General features: G+C 41.9%; 1 long non-coding RNA gene across 1 annotated transcript; it reads left to right on the top strand.

Moving 5' to 3' along the window:
• Nucleotides 1–1,723: 1,723 nt before the first annotated feature.
• Nucleotides 1,724–23,124, top strand: LOC138767757 (uncharacterized). The gene is made up of 4 exons (XR_011358847.1): nucleotides 1,724–1,776; nucleotides 21,626–21,668; nucleotides 22,395–22,441; nucleotides 23,077–23,124. It is a non-coding gene; the product is annotated as an uncharacterized lncRNA (long non-coding RNA).
• Nucleotides 23,125–23,470: the final 346 nt, after the last annotated feature.

Raw genomic sequence — 23,470 nt, 5'->3', positions numbered from 1 at the left:
GCAAAGCTAGCGGAATTCCGCGACAGAATTGTCCGCCGCGGAATGCCGTTAGCCTCCCGCTCATAATGGGAGTCTATGGGAGGCGCGCGCTGCTGCTCTGTACGCGCTGAAGAATGAACACGTTCATTCTTCAGCGCGGACAGGGCAGGAGCGCGCGCCTCCCATAGCCTCCTGCTCATAATGGGAGTCTAACGGCATTACGCGGCGGACAATTCCGTCGCGGAATTCCGCTAGCTTTGCTCAGTGGGAACGGGGCCTTATGCTGTAAAACAAAGCTGAACTTACCAGAAATACAGGTCCAGTAGATTTTCAGACTTGTGCATATTGAAAAAAAGACTAAACCCAGGAATTCCGGCAAGTACAGAGAGTCACGGCTCAATGTGTCCATCAATCACATGACTGCCTTCTCTCTATGAGCGCTCAGATGGCCTGGGATACACAGGACTTCCTGTTTTCTGTTTTGTGAAGTGCCGTGTTTTCCATGATAACTAAAAAAAATAATGAATGTAAATTGCAAACTTACTTTATATCACATCTACTGCTGATTTAGATTTTGAAAGTTATAACAGGTAAACTTTAACGTATCCGTTCAGTGGGGGGGGGCATGAAAAAATGGATGAGAAACATATGCATTTGTGTGCATTAGCACCGGCTTCCCCGCACCGATGCAGTTCTATACATGGGTAATACTTAAAGCGAATGTACCTGATGGTACATTCACTTTCAGGCTATGTTCACACTATGTATGTGTGCGGCTGTATTTTTTATGCGGCTGTAAATGTGCGGATGAAACTACGGCAATATGAATTAACGGCTTACTGGAGCTTCCTGTACTAATTAATATTTAATTAATAAAACACATTTTCGTTGAAATAAATTCAGTTTCGTTGTTCAATAATTTAATTCTAACAAATCCTTTATTGTGCAATTAAATATACTGTCAAAAAATAAATATATATATATATATATATATATATATATACATTTATTTATATATATATTTATTTTAACAGTATATTTAATTGCACAATGATGGATTTGTTAGAATTAAATTATTGAACAACGAAAGGGACTTTATTACAAAGAAAATGTGTTTTATTAATTTAATATATTAACTATTAGAGGCATCGGCATTTGGCATCATTGCTGGCTATTTTTGAAGTACTCCGTACGGACCGCCTATCAATCCACGGCCGCATGTCCAGCCGCAAACAATGGTCTTGTTCATTTTTTACGGGTCCGTTTACGATAGGGCCGTAGATTCATACATAGTGTGCACTGTGCAGCCGTATATCGTATACTTTCCAGCGTACACATGAACCACCAAAAATACCGCCGCACAATTACAGCCACAAATACAGCCGCACAGTTACATAGTCTGAACCTAGCCTAAGGAGTTTTTCTAGACAAACCAATGAACAGAGCCTTATGAGAAATTCTTTTCTAACAACCCAAAACTTTCACACAATTACACCCTATCCATCCCATGTATTGTTCTAGCTCTGCTGTGTCTTTTTACATAAGACCATTCCAGTAATATACAACCTTTTCCAAAACCATTTCTTCCATGAGGATCAAACTAGTTTATATGTCTTTTTCCTGTATGATCTTTCTGCAGGTTTCCCGCTGTAAACCTGGAGACACGTCTGGAATGCCGGAGATAAATCCTGCATAGTTAATCAGGCAAAGTTCAGCGATCCAAGACTCTTGAACCTTACAAATAAAAAGCCATTCAAGATTCATGGGCAACACCTGGATGAAGATCCCATATAAAAGGTCTGCTTCGGTTTAATTGCTTATTAGGAATTAATTTGCTTATAAAAGTAAAACAACATCATAAAATACTGCTGCAAAGTTGTAGTTTTTTTAAATTGTTGTTGAAACTTGTCCCATGTCATCCTCGTTTACAATGGTCATAAAAAAGAGATAAAGTGATCGCTCTTATATGGAGTAAAAGAACATTATCACATCAAAGAATGGCTAATGTGGTCAGATCAATGAAGTGTGCACGCAGTGTGTCAAGTTGTGACGGTACCAGTCACTTATCTATTACCTTTTACTTAGTTGTGTTTTCACGGTAAATCATTAAAGTCACTAATTAATAATTACTTTCACTTATCTCATTATAAATGTATAAGGCGTATAAATGTATAATCTGATTTATCAGCAAACTTCTGGACTGACAGCTTTTAAAGTGAAATGTATTCAAGTTTCAAAATCTCTTTCCTCTAGTTTGGCCTAAAACAATGTGATTGAACGAAGAATTTTCATTCATTTTGGTAATTTATATACCATATGTAAGTAAAAACCAGACCACTGAGAAAGGTGTTTAGCATGGTGATACAAGTGATACATAGGCGCATAGGCGCCCTATACATATATATATATATATATATATATATATATGTGTGTGTGTGTGTGTGTGTATGTATTGTGAATGTGCAGCCATTAATTTTTTGAGTCTGTTGTTGGGTTCGGACCTCCCTTAGTAGCTACAGTATAAGTCTATGTTCCCACTTTGTAAGCCACCGGCTGATCTGTGACCTGGACGGATCACGAAATGGCTGGTGTCAGAGAAGATCATCCCGGCCAGTACTGCAGTACCATCCGGATGATCTTTACTGCTGCTGAATTTGGATGCGGGTCGATCCGTGCGCGCCCGCATCCGAATTCCCCACTGCACACAATGGCCGCTGCTCTGGCCGCACACTCCATTGTGTGAACTGACAAGGTTTTCTGCGGCCACTATTTATTGAATAGTGGCCGCAAAAAACTGACATGGCCGCTAGGGATCCCGGCCAGAGTGGATACTATGGGGGAGATTTATCAAACATGGTGTAAAGTGAAACTGACCCAGTTGCCCCTAGCAACCAATCAGATTCCACCTTTCATTTTCCAAAGAGTCTGTGAGGAATGAAAGGTGCAATCTGTTTGGTTGCTAGGGGCAACTGGGTCAGTTTCACTCCGGCTGGGATTCCTTAGAAGGCAGCATTACGTAAGTTCTGTAGTAATCACGGCCGTTGTTACAACGGCCGTGATAATTACGAAACTTATGCAGTGGGAACATTGCCTAAAGTTGTTGCATACATGTACAAATGTGTGAGGTCTGGCACTGATGCTTGCTGAGAACGTCAGATTCACAATGGTCAGAAGTGTTATTCTACAGCATACTCATCAACTCGTGTCTTTATGGATCTTACTTTGCTTAGATCAGCGCTTCTCAAACTGTGAGGCGCGCCTCACTGGTGAGGCGCAGCCCACAGTCCGGTGAGGCGCGAGGTCCCTGCCTGGAGTCGGGAAGCCCCAGTCACTGCTGATAGCTGCCCGCTCAGCCAGGGATCTATGAGCAGCAGCAGCAGCGCAGGAGTAGTGGAAGCAGGGTCACCTGATTGGCCAGCTAGAAGAGGGCGGACTCTCATAGCAGCCCGCTGGGGAGGAAACAGGAAGATGCTAGCAATCAGGGATCCAGGGGGACCCGGCCATCCAGCCTCCCTGCATCCAATCTCCTTACAGGTGTGCTGCACAGGCAGGAAGCAGTAGAGACACAGGGCCCCCTTCTTACTCCCCCTGGGCCCCTCACTATCTCCACTAGCTGCTTCTTCCTGTGATAGGATGTCTGAGGGGGAGGGTCCGGAGCCGCTGTGTGAGCAGGAGAAGATACTCTGCAGGGAAGCTCCAGGGCCCATGCTGCTAATTAAGTGTGTGTGTATATGTATATATATATATATATATATATATATGTGTGTGTGTGCTGATCTGTGTATGTGTGTGTGTGTGTGTGTGTGTGTGTGTGTGTGTATATATATATAATATATATATATACACACGTGTGCTGATCTGTGTGTGTGTATATATATATATATATATATATATATATATATATATATATATATATATATATACACACGTGTGCTGATCTGTGTGTTTATATATATATATATATATATATATATATATATATATATATATATATATATATACACACGTGTGCTGATGTGTGTGTGTGTGTATATATATATATATATATATATGTGCTTAACTGTGTGTGTGTGTGTGTATATATACACACACACGTGTGCTGATCTGTGTGTGTATATATATATATATATATATATATATATATATATATATATATATATATATATATACACACACACACACACGTGTGCTGATATGTGTGTGTATATATATATATATATATATATATATACACACGTGTGCTGATCTGTGTGTGTGTGTATATATATATATATATATATATATATATATATATATATATATATATTATATATTGTAGGGATCTTCCCGGGGGATGGTGTGTTAGGACACAGTTCAGGCAGCAAACTTGGACTTAAAAACAGCTTTGGTGTTTATTTGTAGCATAAACGGTCCAGCAACATAAATACAGCAACACCGTGCATTGATAATAAAACAAAACAAAAAGGTCTTGCCCGTCTGGGCACTTACTAACACAGGTCACCTATCTGTCACTTCCATAGGCGGTATCGTGGAGTGTGAATAGGCCCCAGCAATCTCCTCTAGCTCTGTGGAGCTTTTACCCTGCCGCAGGCTTAACAAGGCACACCTGCCTGTAACACCCGAACTGGACCGGGGGAGGGGAATGGCAGGTCCCACTACCAACCTACCCACCATTCCAGTAAATCCAGGCCCGGAACATGGAAAAAACCCTCAGCAGCATAACACTGCTGAGTGACAGAGCTCACCTGGATTCACCATCTCACCATATGCCTTAGCCTGGGTGAGATGTACCTCCCCTCAAATACTTCTCCAGTGACATGTCTACATATCCCCCCCCTCTTTTTCAGACCGGAGGGCTGAGCATTCTGTCCCCACAGACAGTGTACCCTTGATAGGGCATCAGCATTTGCCTGTAACTTTCCTGGCCTGTGTTCCACCGTGAAATTAAAGTTTTGGAGGGACAGAAACCATCTAGTTACCCTCGCATTTTTCTCCTTGTTAACCTTCATCCATGTTAGGGGGGCATGGTCGGTCACTAGCTTAAATTTTCTGCCTAGCAGGTAGTACCTCAGGGACTCTAGGGCCCATTTCACTGCCAGACACTCTCGCTCAACAATGGCGTAGTTTTTCTCGGCCGGGGATAGCTTCCTGCTTAAGTACATCACCGGGTGCTCCTCGCCATTCACGACCTGTGAGAGGACGGCACCTAACCCTGTGTTGGAGGCATCTGTCTGGACCAGAAATTCTTGCCTAAAGTCAGGGGTAACTAGTACAGGTTGTTGACACAAGGCAGATTTAAGGCTTTGAAAAGCCTTCTCGGCCTCTGGAGTCCATGTCACCATTGCGGACTTCGCACCCTTTGTCAGGTCAGTTAGCGGGGCTGCAACTGTGGCAAAGTTTGGCACAAACCTACGGTAATAGCCCGTAATACCCAGGAAAGCTCTGACCTGTTTCTTTGTGAGGGGTTTGGGCCAATTCTGTATTGCCTCAATTTTATTCAGTTGTGGTTTCACTAACCCCCTCCCAATAATGTATCCCAGGTATTTGGCCTCCTCTAAGGCTAGTGCACACTTCTCTGCATTGATGGTTAACCCCGCATCACTTATGGCATCTAACACCGCCTGGACCTTACAGAGGTGACTTTCCCAATCAGGGCTAAAAATGACCACATCATCGAGGTAGGCAGCAGAGTAGTCCCGATGTGGTCGCAGGATCAAGTCCATCAACCTCTGAAAAGTGGCAGGGGCTCCATGTAACCCGAATGGCATCACTACATATTGGAAGAGCCCATCAGGGGTGGAGAATGCGGTCTTCTCTCTAGCCTTAGGAGTGAGGGGGATCTGCCAGTAGCCCTTAGTGAGATCGAGGGTAGTTATGTACCTAGCATTACCCATCCTTTCGATCAACTCATCTACCCTGGGCATGGGGTAGGCATCGAACTTGGAGATCTCATTTAACTTTCTAAAATCATTACAGAACCTCCAAGTTCCATTGGGCTTTGGGATTAACACAATCGGGCTGGACCACTCGCTCTGGGACACCTCAATGACTCCTAGGTCAAGCATACGTTTTACCTCAGATGATACCGCCTCCCTCCGTGCTTCTGGTATCCTATAGGGCTTAAGGTTTACTCTGCTTCTAGGCTCAGTTTCAATATGATGACTAATGAGATGCGTACGCCCTGGGAGGTCAGAAAACTTGTCTTTATTTTTCTGCAGGAATTCCTTAGCTTCCTGCTTCTGGGATACTGACAGGGTGTCACCAATCCTGACCGGAGGGATTGGTGGGGACAGATGACCAACAGGCTTTGTCGCCACCAAGGATTCCCTGTCTTTCCAGGGCTTGATCAAGTTTATGTGATAAACTTGGAAAGGCTTCCGTCTACCTGGTTGGTGTACCTTGTAGTTGACCTCACTGATCTTCTCTACAATTTCATAGGGACCCTGCCACTTTGCTAAGAATTTGCTTTCTACTGTGGGAACAAGTATGAGTACCCGGTCACCAGGGCTAAATGTCATGATTCTCGCAGAACGATTGTAAATTCTACTTTGGCCCTCTTGCGCCCTCTGGAGGTGTTCCCTTACTAGGGGCATTACAGTGGCTATACGGTCCTGCATTTGTGCTACATGCTCTATAACACTCTTGTATGGGGTGGACTCACTTTCCCATGTCTCTTTCGCTATATCCAACAAACCCCTAGGGTGACGACCATAGACTAATTCGAAGGGAGAGAACCCTGTGGATGATTGGGGCACTTCCCTAATAGCAAACATTAGGTAAGGTAGTAAGTGATCCCAATCCCGACCATCTTTTTCCACTACTTTCTTTAACATATGTTTCAGGGTTTTATTAAACCTCTCCACTAACCCGTCCGTCTGTGGGTGATATACAGAGGTACGAAGGTGTGAGATTTTAAACAGTTTGCACAGGTCCTTCATTACCTTTGACATAAACGGAGTACCTTGGTCGGTCAAGATTTCTTTGGGGATCCCCACTCTGGAAAACATATAAAACAACTCACGGGCAATTGTTTTAGACGCAGTGTTTCTTAGGGGTACAGCCTCAGGATAACGGGTTGCGTAGTCTAAGACCACCAAAATGTACTGGTGTCCCCTTGCCGACTTTACAATGGGACCCACCAAGTCCATTGCAATGCGGTCAAAAGGTACCTCTATGATGGGGAGCGAAACCAACGGGCTGCGGAAATGCGACACTGGGGCGCTAAGCTGACAAGTGGGGCACGACTCACAGTATTTTTTTATGTCAGCATAAATCGCAGGCCAATAAAACCTCTGGAGGACTCTCTCCTGCGTTTTATCTGTCCCCAAGTGGCCCCCAAGGACATGATTATGGGCCATGTCGAGTACCTGACGCCGGTACGACTTAGGCACCAGAAGCTGTTCCACAACCTCATCATTAACCTTAGTGACTCTATAGTAGAGATCATTAGTCACAGAAAAATGTGGAAACTTTTTCTCAGCTTCTGGTTCCTGAGGTACCCCATTCATAACAGTGACCTGCTCTCTCGCATTTTTGAGAGTGGGGTCCTGTAATTGTGCAGTACCAAAATTATCCCTAGACACCTAAGTCGGGAACATTCGGGTCAGTGGGAGGAGCCTCTTCCTCACCAGCCAGGACCTGCAAAGGAAAAGCATTTTCATCCTGTACATTTTTATCTTTTACCATGGGTAATGCAATAGACTTAGGGGTATCCTTACTCCTTTCAGGGGATTGTTGTTTTCCCCATAGAGCCCAGAACAATGGAAAATCACGCCCCAATATCACATTATGCATAAGGTTTTTAACCACCCCCACTTCATACTGTACAGCGCCTAGTTCAGTCCCGACATTAGCCAGTACTATAGGGTAAACCTTTGTATCGCCATGTATGCACACCACACTCATATGTCTTTTTGGCACAAAGTCCCCAGTCACCAGGCTGGCATGCACCAAGGTGACAAGGCTTCCTGAGTCCAGCAACGCCTTAACAGGGAAGTTATTGACAGTAATGTGGCAGACTTGCGGTTCAGTCTCTAGTCCAGTGACCGCAACAAGAGACGGTTCCGCAAATAGCGACTGACGCCGGCTAGCGTCACACTCCATGGGCTCAGTGGTAAGAGGGCAATGGGCAGACACATGTCCCGTCTCATGGCATCTCCAGCACTGGATAGGGCCTGGTCTCCTTGGCAGGGAGTCCTTTTTAGGGCCACTTAGCCACCGGGGACCCTCACCAGTCTTTTGCCCCCGAGTTACCTCCTGAGCGCTCTTCCCTCTATCAGCACCCCTCCACACTCCCCCAATAGATGGAAGTCTCTTACCAGATGATGGCACAGATCTGGCACTCCGGGGAGGTGACGGTGCGGCAGGAACATCACGGAGGTAGTCCTCGGTCGCCTGGAACCTCTCCACAAGGCTGACGAGTTCGTCGGCACTCCTAGGGTCGCCTTGTCCCACCCAGCGTTGTAGATCAGCAGGAAGGGCACGGAGGTAGCGATCCATCACGACCCTCTCTAGGATCTGGGCAGGAGTAGAGGTGTCTGGCTCCAACCACTTTCTTGCCAAATGAATCAGGTCGTACATCTGGGACCTCGCTGACTTGTCCAGACTGTAGCTCCAGTTGCGGACCCTTCGGGCACGGACAGCAGCAGTAACTCCTAGTCGGGCGAGTATCTCTGCTTTTAGCCGAGGATAGTCTTTGACCTCTTGCTCACTGAGGTCATAATAGGCCTTTTGAGGTTCGCCTGTTAAATAAGGCGCAATCACTTCTGCCCACTCAGTGGAGGGTAGCTTCTCTCTCTCAGCCACACGCTCAAAGACAGTTAAGTAGGCCTCAATATCATCATCAGCAGTCATCTTTTGCAGCGCACGCTGCACGGCTCTTTTCACAGACAAAGTCTCTGGCGCGGCTGCTGCCACCAGCTGGGGATTAGCACCTGCAGACGCCTCCTGCTTTGCTATTAGGTGCTCAATAAGTCTCTGTTGTGCAGCCATTGTCTGTTCATGGCGCAGGTTAGCGTCTGTCAGAGCCTGTTGTTGCTGCAAACTCACTTGCATTAACTGCTTCATCATCTCCTCCATGTTGCTTGGCTGTTTTTGGAGTGAAGCAGCAGCCTTCACCCAGGACATGAGTAGCTGTAGCCAAGTTGATGCACACCGTTGCCCCAAGCAACCGTTTTGCCCGCTCCGCAGCACCAATTGTAGGGATCTTCCCGGGGGATGGTGTGTTAGGACACAGTTCAGGCAGCAAACTTGGACTTAAAAACAGCTTTGGTGTTTATTTGTAGCATAAACGGTCCAGCAACATAAATACAGCAACACCGTGCATTGATAATAAAACAAAACAAAAAGGTCTTGCCCGTCTGGGCACTTACTAACACAGGTCACCTATCTGTCACTTCCATAGGCGGTATCGTGGAGTGTGAATAGGCCCCAGCAGTGATATAACTCCTTGCTCCCAGGAAACACAGCATGCAAGCTGTTCACCCTGGCTGAGAGCAATCTCCTCTAGCTCTGTGGAGCTTTTACCCTGCCGCAGGCTTAACAAGGCACACCTGCCTGTAACACCCGAACTGGACCGGGGGAGGGAAATGGCAGGTCCCACTACCAACCTACCCACCATTCCAGTAAATCCAGGCCCGGAACATGGAAAAAACCCTCAGCAGCATAACACTGCTGAGTGACAGAGCTCATCTGGATTCACCATCTCACCATATGCCTTAGCCTGGGTGAGATGTACCTCCCCTCAAATACTTCTCCAGTGACATGTCTACAATATATACACAAGTGTGCTGATCTGTGTGTATATGTATACATGTGTGCTGATCTGTGTGTGTCTGTGTGTGTATATATCTATATACAAGTGTGCTGATCTGTGTGTATATATCTATATATACGTGTGTTGATCTGTGTGTGTATATATATATTATATGTGTATATATATATATATATATATATATATATATATATATATATATATACACACACAAATGTGTGCTGATCTGTGTGTATACATGTGTGCTGATGTCATGTGTATACATGCATGTGTCATGATGACTGTGTTATCTGTGTGTATACATGTGCGAAATTACCTATACATGTGTAAATTACCTATTTGTGGGGCTCTAGTGGGGTTATTAATTATTTGTGGAACACCATTGGGATTATCAACTATTTGTGGCACACTCTGACAGTGCCAGGAGCATTACATACATAGAAATGGGGTAAGGATGAGAAAGAGAGCTGCACCAGAAAGAGGACGCTAAGAATGGAATCATGCTTGTGTGTGTGTGTGTGTGTGCGCGTGCGGGGAAGCTGGCAGGTGAGTAGAGGGCTGGGTCACAGAGTAAGGAGTGCTGCACTGGTGGAGCAGTATTTATTTCTACACTCTGGTGCTGCTTTGGGATATAATGTGCACTACATGGTGGTATTAGGCAATGCATAGAAGTAGGTGTTTGTTGGTGAGGCCCGAGCTTCAATATGGAACGCCAAGTGAGGTCCGTGTACAAAAAGTTTGAGAAGCACTGGCTTAGATGCAAGGACAAAAAAATGTTTTCCGTACACTGTTACCACAAAATGGGAGCCTTTAATTCTCTATGATGTATTTGTATGCTGTAGTAATAAGTACCCTGATGAACCTGGGGTATCTTTTCTCAGGGGAAACGCGTTGGAACAGTAGCAGTTGTTTTACTGTATCAAGAGCGCAATTGTGGTATAACAGACGTGACACCCACATATTTTCTATTATTTTCTATAGCATCTTTGTATATAGCACTCATCTTGGCTAGGTGTGTATATATTTTGTGTTTACTTTGACACAGTACTTTCCCTCTCTGTTTGTCCGTTTATTATTTTTTCCTGGGCACTTAAATAGAGTAGGGACTGTCTACGCGGTTGGGGCCACCCTATTAAGGAGGTGGGCACCCCAAAAGGTAGGGATAGATCATTCCCCATGAGAACAGGGCACACATCCCCTATGTCTCATTCTACCTACCCAATATATCCGTAGACTCCACGCACACCCCTTACACATTCTGTATAGCACTTGTGTGTGTCTTTTCTTCCATTTAGTATTTATCTGTGATCTTTTGAGGCTTGTACCTCTCTTAGTTTTAATTAAATAAATGTTAAGTTTTATATCATTTGACCTACGGTGGATTTTCCTCCTTGGTGATATTTACGTGATTTACTCCCACTGGGTCACCCCCATTCAGGGTTCACAGACCCCTACTGTTTTCTGTGTTTTGGATTGCCCTGTAGTAATAAGTAATCAAGTCCTGAAAAGTTGCCATTATACTCCACGAAAGTTCCCACAAGGCAGTAAAGCATACCTGTCATATCACATGATTAGGATAAGCTGTTCTGTATGTACATGAGGAGCAGCACTATTTGTAGTCATTATTAACATTGTATATGGCACTCTCAGCAGATTAGTGTTCTGCATATTGTCTTTTAGCTATTTCCCAATCTCTCAGCAGCACGTAGATGTTCCAAGAGTAGCACTCTTCCCCCTTCATATATGTGTATCACTTGTCGTCAAAACCCTGAGCCAGCTACAAATTGTAACTCATCAAGAGAAGTCATTGCTAAGCTAATTTTGAAAGTGGATGACTGATGAGAGAAGGAAGAATTTTTGTCTGATAAGATATATTACAAAGTTTCTCATATTTGCTTATATTATTGATCTATGAAATATTTGATGAAAAAAACAAGGCCTATTTAGGTATTCTATTAGGATATTTTCTCACAATATCCTTCATTTAAAATTATCAGACTGCCAGATGGCGAAACATGATTTATTTTTCTAGAGAACACATTTCTTTTGCTCCAGATTCTAATAGCGACAAGTAACATCACTACAGATGACTTTTGGCATTGTGCATGGTGATCTTAGGCTTGCGTGCAGCTGTTCGACAATGTAAACCCATTTTATCATTTTCTTAACATACAATTGTCATACTGATGTCACGTCCAGAGGTAGCATAACGTTCTGTCATGAGTGGTATCATACAAGATTCAACACTTGGCATCCCTGCTGTGAATTTCATGGCTAAATGGTTATTACTATTACTTATTACTAAAAGCTACCACTTGATGATATAAGCACTCATACAGTAGTTGACTGAAGCAAATGTAGCAACTCGGAAATTAGCCAGGGTGACATGTTTAAAATCACTGAACTCTTTCTTTAGTTCAACCCATACTGCTACCAATGTATTTCTATGTAGATTACATAGCCATGTGCTTGATTTTACGCACCCCTTTTTTTTTTGCAGTAGATGTGGATAAAGGCCATGTGCACTTAAGGCTATGTTCACACTACGTTTTTTCAGCTCCATTTAAAATGACGTCTGTCATTTTAAGTTTAAAATAACAGACGTCATTTAGCTGTCTGGCCTCCCCTTGCAATCACGGCTGTTGGTACATTATACTAGTTTAGTTGGACTAATTGACCTTTGGATGCGGCCTAATTGAAAAGTATATTGAATTTAATAGTAGAAACGGAGAAAGAATGGTGAAAAAATAAAAACTGTGTGTAAACAACTAATAAAAAACGTTCGCTTTTTACAAAAGACGTCCGAAAATAATTGTCATGATCATTTTGACGTCCGCTGTGATAACGTCCGTTATTTAATACATTGTGTGCATTGGACGTCCTTCTTTCCATTGACTTCAGTGCATTGCATTGCAGTCACTTAAATCATGACAATAATGGACATTTTTTTTTAAATGGCAAAATCGTCTGCCTTTTCTCTAATTTTCACGTTGTGTGAACATAGCCAAAAGGGGTATTCCAGGAAAAACCTCCTAACAAATGTAGGAGATAGTGCCGTACTCCCATCTCTATTCATAATACAGAAGCCAGGGCCTGATACGGACATCAGCAAGGATACAGAGGTCTGATCCCCACTACTTTTGAAAGGTTGGGAAAGTTGATTTTTCCTGGAATACGTCTTTAATAATGAGGAGGGAACTCCACATACTTTAGGAAATACAATGTCTCATCAATTTAAGGTATAAAAATTACAATTATGGGAGTCCCGGCCATTAGATTGGGGCAAGAACCCCATCGAACTCTGAGAGGCACAGAAGTAGTATAGTGAGAGCAGTTGGTTGTTTCTATACCTCATATGGCAATCTATAGGATGAACACATACAGTACAGTAATATATCTGCCATAAAGTGAGATAAGGCTTCCGGGGTGCATTGTCTGAGGCATTGCATGTTTCATGGAATGGCTGTAAATCATATTGTCTACAATCCTCTACTACACCCCATTGGTTGGACCAATGACTTGCAAAATAATAGCTGAACACAGATGTGGAATGCAAGGTAGTCAGGTCTAGGAATGCAAGTATTTGGTAACTATATAGATATAGAGGTATACAGTACACTTTGCTTGCAGTGTTAAACACTGCTGATTTTCTGTATGCAAATGTTTCATACATGATTTTCACAGGGTGGGAACCATTTTAGTTTGCTCCCTAAAGCTATGTTCACACAACGTTGTACAACGACCGTGATTTATACGAAAATATATGTGCCATTGCTGCCTATGGAATCCCGGCCGGAGCGTATACTCATAGTTTACGCTCCACCCGGGATCCCTAGCGGCGCTGCAAACAACTGACATGTCAGTTTTCTGTGGCTGCTATTCATTGAATAGCGGCTGCAAAAACCTGTCAGTGCACACTATGGAGCGAGCGGCTCCGGCCACACGCTCTATTGCGTACAGTTGGGAGTTCTGATGCGGTACGGCATGGATGTGCCCGCATCAGAACCCTGTGGCCCTAAAGATCACCCAGCTGGGTCACAGAACGGCCGGTCTCTTACAAAGTGTGCACATAGATTAAGGGTATGTGCACACTACGGAAAAGCGGCAGAGAAGATCAAGTGGATTCTGTTGAAGTTACGCCCAACATATAGGCTCCATTCTATTCTCAGGCAGATTCAATTTTTTGGGCCGACGGTGGAATCTGCTTGTGAATATAATGGAGCATATGGGACAGGCGGAACTACAAGCGGGGCAGCGGGGTGGGATCCGCTAAAAGTTTCTGCCTCTTTTCTATAGTGTGCACATACCCTAAACAATGAAACCAGGGGGACACTCCTTATAGCCAGTGATGGAGATTCCATTGTACAACAAACAAGTCAATTGCTGTATTCAAATAAATATAAATATAGAATTGTATGTTCACGCTTTATAATTGAGCAGATGTATAGTTGGTATATTTCATGTTTCCTATGTAGTTACAAAATCATTTCATATAATGAGCAAATAATGAATAATTATAACAATGAATGTGCCAGCAACTAAAAGGATCTTCCATGTGATTCACCCCCCAAAATCCCCCCCCCAGAACTTGTGTTTGACAGCACAATCGGAAATAATCCCGACTAATCTGAACTATTGTCGGATTAAACTGTAGGGCTCCATCAGATAACCAGAGCTCACAGAGTCTCCAGGTAGCATCACTGCACAACTCATGATTATAGAATCACACAATGAGTGTGGTTTCAGGGCTTTAAACAGATTCCAAGCTCCATTGTGAGGTGTATTACAATAAATAGGCATTGGCTATATCGGATATAGGACGTGCAGTAAGAGGTGATGGAGGGTAAAGTGATTACACATCTGTTGTCCCTCTTAGAATTTAATATATAATATGCAGACTGTCCATATACAGATAGAAAAACATGAGTCCCTAAAGGTATATTGAAAGCTGTGGAGTAGTAAAAGAAAGTCATTTATGTAAATCTGCAAGGCCTCACTATACAGAGGTAGCGGAAGTGAATTTGTTTAGTGCACTGTGATAACTCTCTGCAGTCCTATAGAAAACCACAGTACTATACAGAAATGGAGACAACACCTTGAGAATATCACAGAGTTCTGCTAAATGTTTTCCATTAGAAAGTTTTTGAAGGTCTTTTTGCCAGTGATAATTATTGTTCTCATGTAAATATGTATAAAAAATAATAATTTCTAAAAGAATAAATACATCTAACTTATATTAAACTGAGGAATATATTATATAACTTGATCCTCTAAAGTGTCCTGTCACTTCAATTGAAGGGGTATTCCCATCTCAGCTAGTTATACATGTAGGACTCATCAAGAGAAATATTTTTGCAAATACAATCATTAACCCTTTGAGGACCAGGCCCAAAATGACCCAGTGGACCGCGCAAATTTTGATCTTAGTGTTTCCGTTTTTCCCTCCTCCCCTTCTAAGAGCTCCAGCACTTTCAGTTTTTTATCTACAGGCCATGTAAGTGCTTGTTTTTTACAGGAATAGTTGTACTTTGTAATGGCGTCATTCATTTTACCATAACATGTATGATGGAATTCCAAATATATTATTTATGAAGATATAAATTGGTGAAATCGCAAAAAAGAATGCAATATGGTAACGTTTGGGGGGTTCCTGTGTCTACGTAATGCACTATATGGTAAAAGCGACATGACACTATTATTCTATAGGTCAGTCCGAACACAACCATATGCAGGTTTACGCAGATTCTCTAATGTTATATATTTTTTTTAAATGAAATCCTTTTTTTTGGCAATTAATTATAAATAAAATGGGACTATTGTGACGCTTATAACGGTTTTATTTTTTCACCTACGGGGCTGTATGGGGTGTCATTTTTTCCGCCATGATCTCTAGTTTTTATTAATACCATAGTTGTGAAGATCGGACGTTTTGATCACTTTTTATTAATTTTTTTATATATATAATGTAACATAAAATCGGTAATCCGCGCACTTTTTTCCCTCTTTTCGTGTACGCCGTTTACCGTTCGCAATGACGCTTGTTATATTTTAATAGATCGGACAATTACGCACGCTACGGTATATTATATGTTTATCTATTTATTTATTTTTATATGTTTTATTTATATAATGGGAAAGGGGGGTGATTTCAACTTTTATTGGGGGAGGGGTTTTGGGGTAGTGTGTTAGTGTTTTTAACTTTTTTTTTTTTACACATTTGAAGTCCCTTTGGGGGACTTTTACATTCACTACTTGGATTTTTACATTGATGAATGCTATGCCATAGGCATAGCATTGATCAGTGTTATCGGCGATCTGCTCATTGAGCCTGCCTGTGCAGGCTCAGTGTAGCAGAGCGCCGATCGGACCGCACGGAGGCAGGTGACAGGGGACTCCCCCTGTCACTTACACTTAAACGCCGCGGTCGCGCCACGATCGCGGCGTTTAAGGAGTTAATGACACGCGGCAGCGCGATCGCTGCAGCGTGTCATTACCGGTGAGGTCCCGGCTGCTGATTGCAGCCGGCCCCCACCTGCTATGAAGCGTGATTGATAGCGTGAGAAACACCCAGGGCGTACAGTTACGCCCTAGGTCGTCTGGGGACAGACTTCCATGGCGTAACTATACGCCCTGGGTCGTCTAAGGGTTAAGCAAACTTGCCTCCTTCTCTTGATATGCTTCTCTTTCTCTCCCGTATTTGACAGCTTGTTGTCAAGGTTACAGACCACCACTCTGCTCTAAAAGCAGTTGTCTTAAGATAGGTAAATTTACGTTGTGATCCCTAATAGAGACAGGGAATGATATGAGCTATGTGTAGTGCTGCGGAATAAGTTGGCACTATATAAATAAAGGAATGATTTGGGGGGGGGGGGGTTGGAATAAATACTTTGGGGAAGTCTTATCAAACATGGTGTAAAGTGAAACGGGCTCAGTTGCCCCTAGCAACCAATCAGATTCCACCTTTTATTTTCCAAAGAGTCTGTGAGGAATGAAAGGTGCAATCTGATTAGTTGCTAGGGGCAACTGAGTCAGTTTCACTTTACACCATGTTTGATAAATCTCTCCCCCCCCCTATGTGTTTAATAAATAATTGCACTAATAAGATTTTTTCATTGAACTTGAACCTGCATCTCTATTGTGCAAGAAATTTGGATCTGGATATTTATCTGTAGCAGGGGGTCTAGTGTCAAAACACAAAGTAGGGTGGATAGAAGAAAACTGTCTTGTGCCATTCATTATCATGGTGCCTGGTGCCATCCATTATCTTGGTGCCTGGTGCCATTCATTATCTTGGTGCCTGGTGCCATCCATTATCTTGGTGCCTGGTGCCATTCATTATCTTGGTGCCTGGTGCCATCCATTATCTTGGTGCCTGGTGCCATCCATTATCTTGGTGCCTGGTGCCATCCATTATCTTGGTGCCTGGTGCCATCCATTATCTTGAATTTCTCAGAGGAGAAATTTTGTCTATTTATCTTCTGTATTTCGTAAGATTTGGCTGGTTTTAGGAGGAAATTGTGAACATAGTCATACTGAAAAATAAGAGTGTGGCTATAGCTATGTCAGTTCAGGACCTGTAGGTGAGAATGAGTGTATAGAGGAGAGGGAGTTAATTGGAGAATCAGGGTATTTTTTTGTAAAACATAAACAGTGGTGCAAACCAAAGCTTTGATCTAGATGTGTGATAGAGAAATAATTAAAGTTATTCTGGGAGAATTTAGTGCGTGCAGCTTCCCTCACCAGCTACTACAGTGATTTGGAAAAAGCTGGAAATTTCAACTTAATTTAACCAAAGATCGAAGTCTCCTTGACAGAAAATACTAATGAGGACTTAGAAATCATGTGGAGATGAAAATGCTAATTAAATGCCCTCTTGGACTGTCAAGTAGACCATGAAATATGCGACAGGCCTAGAGGAATAGTTCTAAGGAACATTCAAAAACTTATAACATATAGTCTTCAGACCTTAATAGGCCATTAAATCATTTTTATTTTACTAGTCTATTTTTTTTATTTTTTTTTTAATCGAGTTTGGAGTTCATGCAGGTGATAATATTGAAGCTTGTCCGTGGGTATGGGACTCTTCAGTAGTCTTCACTAGTCTTGGGGTTTTGCTTTAGTTGACTTAGCTTATTGCCAGTAAGGCTGTGAATTAAGAAGAATGCAGGATATAAATAGTTTATTGTTTTACATTGGAAGAGAAGGCTAGAGCAACTGGAAATAGCCATCTGGACTATATTTGTCTATTCTTGGCTAGTCTGTGAATTGAATAGTTTTAACAATCTCCTTTTTCTGGAGGCTGGAACTTGTTGGGTTCTAGAAAAGAACATGCATAGTGCATCACATCTTTTTGTATATAAACAGGGCCTCCTATCAAAATGTCAGGTGTTGTGCATACACTCATGTATCCCAGCTCCTGTAAGGCCCAGGCAGATCCCCCTTTTGGCTCCTGGTGACCATGTAATGATCACTAGAGGCCACAAAAAAACTCTGTAGCCCTACAGGCCTCATAGACTCCAGTGTGGGCCTTACAGGAGCAGGGAGCAGTGGATATATTCAAAACAAATCTTCAGCACTGATCATCCAGGCATACAGTGCATTGATCAGGAGCTTGGCTTACAGCTGACTGACAGTGGCTTGAGAAAGTCTCTATGGCACTTTTTTAGTAGAGAATAAAGACATTTTCTATTTTTTAAGGGCACAGGCAAATATATGAAATGTATCATGTGTCTCCTTGACTTATCAGTCAGCTAAAAAGGTCAGCAGCTTGAAAAGTGAATTCCATCTGACATATTCACTTTAGGATTTGTTCATCCGGCTATATAGCACAATAGATGCAGTCCATAAAAAGCTATCATAATATATAGAGATGAGCAAAGCAGGCTTCGTTAAGGCTCATACAAAGGAATGGTGGGCATGCGCCATTACCCAGATGTGTTGCCATATCCGTTCTCTAAATCCACAGGTTGCATGAGCCTCTTGCCAAGTAGGGACAGTTAGAGAGCCTCAGTTATGTACCCCCTGGGCATTTATTGTTTGTGGTAGGTATGTCTAGTTGGGAAAGTTGTTCCATGTTGGCCACATGTAACCTTTAAGAAAAGTGCCTGGTCATTACAACATGTATGTGGCAGGAAAAATTTCTATTGTTATGGCAGGGGATGTTAATTTTGTTGTGGTTTAGTGTGTTAAAATATACACTAATACAGTGATTGCTACTGTTATCTATTATAAAGGATGATACTTGGTAATTATTTTATACAGAGACTCTAATGGACACTACTTGCTATGTGCTAGAGGTCCTCTATTGACAAAATAGGACTTGTATTTCAAAGGACATTAAACAGACTTACAGTGACGGAGGTGTTGTGTTGCCTTGTTACCACTACAGCAGTCACTAGATTCTTTTGTTTACGGGTGTTTATGGTAAAAATGTAATATGGATGCTGTGTCAAGGGACTCTTAAAGGTAAATGGGGTACTCTGTACCACAATGAGCACTGATTATAAGTGCCTTATCAAACAGTTTGACTGTTCCCCATTGGGCAGAGGACATCCAACTTTTTAACTTATGTTTCTATTTATTTTGATGCACTTATTTACTTATTGGAGGCCGGAGGCTATGACTTATCTGTTGTACTTGGTGTTTGAGTAAAGTCACTAATGAACGATCATACTTTGTCTCCCTTTTTGGCTGATTTTTGCTGCACCACAAAAACACCAAGTGTGTCCCTATGATCCTCTGACAGGTGACTCACTGGGTTAATTTCACCCAGAAGAGCTGTGGATGACTGTAGATAACTGGAAAACAATGACTCATTGTACATCAGTGATCTTACAACACAGCTCTACTGTGTGAAGTTAAATATGTCAGTCACCTGTCAAGTTACATCAGGTGGCCTGTTATATAACCATGCCTGGCAGCAGAATATCTGTCATTTACAATGACACTTATTTTCCTTGCAGATACAGTTTCAGAACAGACCACCTGACGTAACCTGACAGGTGACTGACAGATTTAACTATACACAGGAGAGTTGCCGACTGTGTATACTGGCACAAAAATTGACAGGACAGGAGCTACCCTCACACCATTTATCTGTTCTTGATACCTAATCAACCTTCTATAACACTCTCTATAAGCATTCCTTGCTCATCATTACGCTACCTATCTGTCTCTACCTAGTGTAAACGTATGTGTTTAATTCACTGCACAGGAGCTGACTTGTATATATATATACAGAAGCAGAAACTACAACATTGCATGGGGGAAGGAAGGGGGGGGGGACATTGCCTTGCCTTCCATTGCCCAGCTCCCAGGGATTATGGATAACCCCTTGCACCTGCACTTTTGCTTTAATGTAATGTACTATGTGAGGCAACCATTTTGGACCGACTTCAGTACCAACCTCCCTTGCGTTTAGTTGGTCCACTCCACTGCCAAAAAATAAAAACATAAAGCAGGCTAAAAGGAAGAGAGAGGCACCATAGGGTAATAACATCAATACTCGGGTGGGAAGGGGGAGCACATATGGTTATGCTCACAAAGAGTACAACACCTTGTAGCGCTATCAACGAAGATAGACGGAGTAGCCGCAGCAGCCAGTCCAAGAGTTTGCTGTCGAGGATCCTGAGCCACGAGATCCCGATGCCGGAGAAAAGAGATGTGTCACAGCCTCAGAGTTATGCCGGGCTAGAGTAAAAGGACCTTGTTCGGCGCTGAACGGTACTTTAGTTCAAACAGGTATATTGAAGAGATGATATATTGTCTCAGAAACAACGCGTTTTGAGGTGTAGTACCTCTTTATCAAGTTAAAAGAGACATATAAGAGCATACAGAGTAGTCTCAGATAAATAGGCAACTGATTGCAGTTTGGTGGGAGGGGGATACACCAGTACCGCCCTCAACCTGATGACACTATTTAGGTTAAAAAGAATATTGTTAAACATACTACACAATAAATATATGCAATAAAATAGTATAAAATAGGATTAATACTATTACATGCAGCATAAAACCAAAAAAAGATGATTAGCAAAGACTTGACAGTGTGTCTGATCATGTGATTTTTTATTTTTTATTTTTTTATATATGAAGGAACTTTATTCGGCGAGCAGTCGGGGAGCGCATCACTAGAAGTGAGATGAAACATTTCACTAGTGCCGGAGACCGGGCTGCTAAAATGTGACTCTACCATCGCAGATTTTGAGCGCACAGAAAAAAGGGATAAAATAAAATCAAAATCAAATGTGCGCCGCTAAGGGTTATTGATGATCTAACGGCGGCGGAATTAGTGGACTGAGAAGATAACAGTTAGGAGAGGGAGATTGAGACTACCGTAAGAGAAAATAATTAGAAAATAATTAGAAAAAAAAAATATATAGAAAAAAAAAATATATATATATAAATTATTAATTAAGAATAAGGACTTTAGTATAATAGAACTATTAGGATATAAATACATATGTTGTGGATATAAATACATATGTTGGCTACGTGTGATTAGGATAATAAATGCATAAATTAATAAAGAATGATAGGTAATAAATAGATAAATGAATAAATAGATTGGTATAAATATATAAAATTAGTATTGTGATAAACCGGTACTTAGATAATAATATTTTATTAGATATTTATTTTGAATGCCTCATTGAGACCACCGGGCGACAGTGTATGCAGTTTATAAATCCAAAACATTTCCCGTCGTTTGAGTGTTTGGAAACGATTTTGCGTATTAGGAGGTATATGGTCAATGGGACAAACTAGAAACCCTTTAAAGCTGCTCTGATGATGTAGTGCGGAGTGTCTTGATACACTGTGTTTCATGAAGCCAGTATTAACGTTATGTCTGTGCTTATTTATTCTCATTCTTAGGGTCATGGTGGTTCTCCCTATGTATTGTAGACCACATGGACAGGTGAGTAGATATATAACGTATTCAGTTCCGCAGGTCATCTGTTGTTTGATACAGAATTTTTCTTTTGTAGTTTTACTACTGAAAATGTTCGTTACAGATAGATTCTCACAACATTTACATTTATTACTCTCACATCTGAAAGATCCACCTATGGTTTTATTTGAAGTGATACTGTTTGTTCCTTCTTCTACAGATCTTAGCTTGCTGGGGGCCAGGTGACTTTTTAGAGTTCTTGCTCTTCTGTAGATGCATTTTGGCATCAAAGGGAGTTCATCTTTTAGAAGTGGGTCATTTAGAAGAATCACCCAATGTTTATTGAGAATATTTTCTATTAGTTTAAAGTTGGAGTTATAGGTAGTGATAAAAGAAACCATATGTTTTTTGTTATTGTTACCTTGTGATTCTTGAGGGAGTCTGGGTTTCAGACAGTCTTCTTGTGTGAGACTGTTGGCTCTATTGTATGCTGCATTTATCACTTTTCTGGGGTATCCTTTTGCGGAAAACCTATTACTAAGTACTCTGCTTTGGGTCTTGAAGTCGATATCCTTTGAGCAGTTTTTCCTAATTCTTTTGAACTGACTAAAAGGTATATTATCTTTCCACTTCCTGTGATGTGCACTCTTGTAGTCCAGATAGCTATTGCTATCGACTTTCTTGAAGTGGGTACTCGTAGTGATGGTTCCACTTTCAGAACTGAGTATTACATCTAGGTATTCTACTTTGCAGGTGGAGTAATTGGCTGTAAAGGAAAGGCCCCACAAGTTCTCATTAAGGTAAGATACAAAGTTTTTCGCCTCATTTAAGGTACCATCCCAGATGAAGATGAGGTCATCAATATATCGTTTAAAAAGGTGAATTTTTTGTGACCAAGCGGAGTTTTGATGTATAAATAATTCTTCAAAGCAGCCCATATAGAGGTTGGCATAACTGGGGGCAAATCTAGTCCCCATTGCCGTACCTCTAATTTGTCTATAGATTAACCCTTCAAATTCAAAATAGTTATGTGTGAGAATAAACTTAATACTGTCCAGAATAAATTGTTTTTGTCCGGTAGGGATGGTGGGGTCTTTGTCCAATACGCTCGAAACACAGTTCATGCCTTTATTATGAGGGATATTCGAGTATAGCGATGAAACATCTAGCGTGATCCATAGGTAATTTGAAGACCAGGTGATATCTTTAAGGAGATTTATAAGGGTAGTGGAATCCTTTAGGTAAGAATTTAGAGTTATAACATATTTTTGTAGCATTAAGTCTACATAGTGAGAAAGGTTGCTACTTATAGAGGATACTCCCGAGATGATGGGTCTGCCAGGAGGTTTCTTAGGGTCTTTGTGTACTTTAGGTAAATGATAAAAGACTGCTAGAGACGGATTATGTGGTATGATGTATTTCTTTTCTTTTTCAGATAATATACCCATAGTGAACGCCGCGTCCACCATTTTAATTCAGCCAGGTGAGTATATGTGGGATCACCATTAAGTATTTCATAGTAATCCGTATCAGAAAGTATGTTGGATGCTTCTTCCAGGTAATCTTCACGTTTTTGGATGACTATTCCTCCTCCTTTGTCCGCGCTCCTTAGGACAATGTTCCTGTTTTTGGTTAAAGAGATAAGAGCATTTCTTTCTTGTGTAGTCAGGTTGGATGGGAGTTTGGGTAGAGTGTTGATCTTCCGAAACTCTGAAGCTATAGGTTTAGCAAAGGTTTCAATATAGCTTCCTTTGTGTTGTACGGGATAGAAGGTGGACTCTGGACGGAGGGAAGTATAACAAGGGGGAGGGGAGGAGCTGGGGTGGAGG

The sequence above is a fragment of the Dendropsophus ebraccatus genome, chromosome 11 (assembly GCF_027789765.1).
Source record: "Dendropsophus ebraccatus isolate aDenEbr1 chromosome 11, aDenEbr1.pat, whole genome shotgun sequence".
Lineage (NCBI taxonomy): Eukaryota > Metazoa > Chordata > Amphibia > Anura > Hylidae > Dendropsophus > Dendropsophus ebraccatus.
The sequence above is the reverse complement of the archived record's forward strand: the minus strand, read 5'-3'. Positions and strand labels throughout refer to the sequence as shown.